The sequence below is a fragment of the Poecilia latipinna genome, unplaced genomic scaffold (assembly GCF_001443285.1).
Source record: "Poecilia latipinna isolate Pla-1442-1.1 unplaced genomic scaffold, P_latipinna-1.0 Scaffold3720, whole genome shotgun sequence".
Classification (NCBI taxonomy): Eukaryota; Metazoa; Chordata; class Actinopteri; order Cyprinodontiformes; family Poeciliidae; genus Poecilia; species Poecilia latipinna.
The window spans coordinates 21,529-24,932 of NW_015116336.1; the positions used below are offsets into that span (position 1 = coordinate 21,529).

Sequence of the window (3,404 nt, forward strand, 5' to 3'; positions counted from 1 at the left end):
TCTGATGAGTGAATTCAACAAATTCATTAGGCGTGTTGGGAAAAGGATAGATTTAAAAACTCCAGGACAGTAGCTCTGGAGCTTGGCACTCTTCCAATGGGAAAATGTAGTATATCCATTAATTAAACTTCCTCGCTTTCTGGCTTATTTACTCTTCTAGATCACAAATATGCTGCAAGCAGTAAACTCCTATTTGTAAAATATTTTACCATAATTCTTCCAAGTAAGTCTTAAACATTACACAACAGTGTCAATAGTAGGTTATTGCACACAGGTGGAAAATCTGACCAAATCTGTGGACAAATGTGTTGTTCTAATCAACTATTTGGGATTTTGGTCATTGCACTTGTGAACAAAACATTAAAAAGGACCAATTAAGGTTTAGTGTCCTTTTGGTCTATTGCACTGCACATTTTAGATGTGCCCTTGCTCCACAAATCCTGATTCAATTGACTGAATTACCTAGTCACCAACATTGAAAAGGTACCAGGGCCTCCTGACCCATTCATTCAAATGAGCTGTGTGTAATAGGGAAATGTTTAACCAGAGGTGGACCTAGCCTGTTTCCTGGCAACACAGCAGTGTAAGAGTCAATGATTTAAAATGCTGAACAGGCTGAAAAAGACTTAATCAGGAGGTCAATATGCAAAAATTTATGTCATTAAACAAAAACAATAATTGCAAACCCTGAGCATTACTCTAATAGAGTCTTCATTCAGGGGCTTGTTCAGGAGGAAAAATACTGATCTCTACATACGGAACCCTTGTTTATAAGAAACAGCTGCATTGCTTAGAATTTTTACCCATGTTTTAATTTATATCCATTCATCCATCCACTTCCACCAAAGTCCCCACCCTTGGCCACCACCCATCCCACACTGCACCTGATCCCCTTTGGCCCCTCCCACAGGTGGTGGTGGAAAGGGGGACCCATGTTTCCTCTTCAAGCTGTTCCTGGCCGAGGTCCATGCATTAAGGCCCGGCCACCAGGGGCTTGCTAGTGTGCCCCACCTGCAGGCCTGGCTCCACAATGGGGTCCCAGTGACCCACTTCCAGGCAACGGAACATTGTCTCCAACGATCTTCTTCATAAAGGGGTCATAGTTCATAAACATTTAGAACCATTCACATAACCATTACTTTTGAGACACATACATTTTATAATACATATTTCCTCTGTGCTTTACACAAGATGGATGAGACATAGTCCACTAAACACTGATTAAAGGAACAGACACTTTAGACTCAGAAAAACATAATACTTCTACTCACAGGAAGAATTTAAGCAAAGAAAATATCTGCCTTTTCCAAACAGTTCCTATAGTTTACTTTTAGAATAGTAAATCCATCTAAATCTGTATTTTATGTGCCTACTGTCCACATAATCAGGACATAATTGGAGTTTGTCATATAACATGCAATGTGAAAAACATTGGCAGTATCAACCCATTAAGATTTGATTGAATTATTTACAAACTTAGAAATACATGGTGGTTTGAGAAAGAAAAGAACATATAGAGTAAGCAATAAGGCACATGTCAGTCTGGTGGAACATGGCCAGTTACTTTGATTCTTGCAGCTGTATCTGTGAGAAGCAGCTCTCCTCAACAGGCAGACTATCAGCAGCAGCTTCTCCTCACCTCAGGATATGTGCCCTCTGCGAGAGTGATACGATCCGATTCTGACAAGACAAACATATTTATGTCTATACAAGAACTCTTATTGTGATTTTCTCTCTGGGATTAATAAAGTATATTCATTCATTCATTGTTAGTTTCTGACATTATCAGACTTATTTACTCACTGATAGCATTCCCACAGCCAATACTAGCTGGAACACCTTTCTCCATGTCCTTCATTATACAGTTTTCAAAAGCCAAACCAGCCACCCGAAAGAAAAATCCCTGCACGTTTTCCCCTGCAAATGACAGCAAATAATTCTAACAAAGACTTGTGTTGTACTCAGTGGATGGAAGCTGTTTAAACTGCAGCATATATGGAGTGAAAATAGTGTGTGCGTAAAAACATTTGTGCGTACGTAAAAATATCTGTGCATGTGTAATACTGGATTTATAAACCTTAAAAGTAAAATAAACCTCCTCCTATGCCTATAAATGTTGAAAAAGTACACACAAGTCACCTGGTACGCACGCAAAACTGCATTTACACACAAATGAGGTTACAAGTGGTATTTTTGAGACTCATTTCACATTTCAGGGAAGCTCCCAGATTGTGGTGTAGAAGGTGCATTTACATGCTAATAAAAGCTGGGCCATCTGAGTTTTGCTCCGAGTCTAGTGTTTTTATCCTCCGACGTTTCTCACTGTGCTTGTGCCAAAGTGGCAAATACGTTAATTCGGTGGAAAACTGTATATCTCAGCACTTCCTTATAATATCCTAAAATTATTAATAGACATATTGTGCATTTTTTAGCAGTACGGGAGACCAAGTGGTCTGAATAACAACCAATGGGTGGCGGAATGGTTTGCTGGCCAGAAAAATGACCTCTGACCTCATGATTTGGCTCATGTGCGTTAAAGAATAGACATCTAAAGGTTGGAGGACACCGACCCTTATGAACTGGGGTTAAAGCCCTGCTGTACAATTTTCATTCAACCATAGTCACAGTGGAAACTTTACCTGTGTTGAGGTAGATGAGGAGTATTAGTGTCTTTACTTTAAAACCATTTTGGTTTCCATTTGTTGAAAGTAAATTACAAACATTTAGCCATAGTTTGACCACTGCTTTATGACAGAAAAAAAACTTTGATGTCACAAATATGATTTTAATAGAGGCATCATTCAATTTATACTGTAGAAAGAAGATGACAAAAGTGTTTTCTGAATTAACTTCAATATTAATTTCACCGCACACAAAGGAGAGATTAAATATTTAAGATTGCAACAAATCTGTTGAATCTTTAACAAAATAGGTTCAGATTAACATGGGTGGATTCACAGCTACCTAAAGTTAACAATGAAATGTCTTCAAACTTACATGGATGTTCAAATATTTACTATAATCAATTAACAAAAGAAAACACCATAAAGCTGTGTATTCAAATACGACCAAGGTCAGTCTGTACAGATTGAGGAGACACCATAACATCTACCAACAGAGCAGGTTAACTACTGTAGTTGTTTGAAAGGTATCTTGGTTCAGTCGACGGCTCAGTTTGAAGCTTCAGGTTTTGGTGTTGAACCTCCTGGAATCTCAGCTGCTGCAGATTGGCTGAAGATGCAGAGAAAAGTACAAATAGACAGTGTTAGAAAAAATGATGTTGATTTTCCTGAACAGCTGAGGCACTGACAAACTTGACTGTGACTTGGCCTGTCATGATAACAAATTTTGCTGAGCGATTGTCTAAAAAATTATTGCGATAAATGATAATATTGTTTCAAGAC

General features: G+C 38.3%; 1 long non-coding RNA gene across 2 annotated transcripts in view; it reads right to left on the reverse strand.

Moving 5' to 3' along the window:
- Nucleotides 1-2,764: 2,764 nt before the first annotated feature.
- Nucleotides 2,765-3,404, reverse strand: part of LOC106941528 (uncharacterized) — a 10,514-nt gene continuing 9,874 nt past the window's right edge. For both annotated transcript variants that reach the window (XR_001423392.1, XR_001423391.1), the window contains one exon: nt 2,765-3,231. This is a non-coding gene — a long non-coding RNA (uncharacterized LOC106941528). The remainder of the gene's footprint in view (nt 3,232-3,404) is intronic.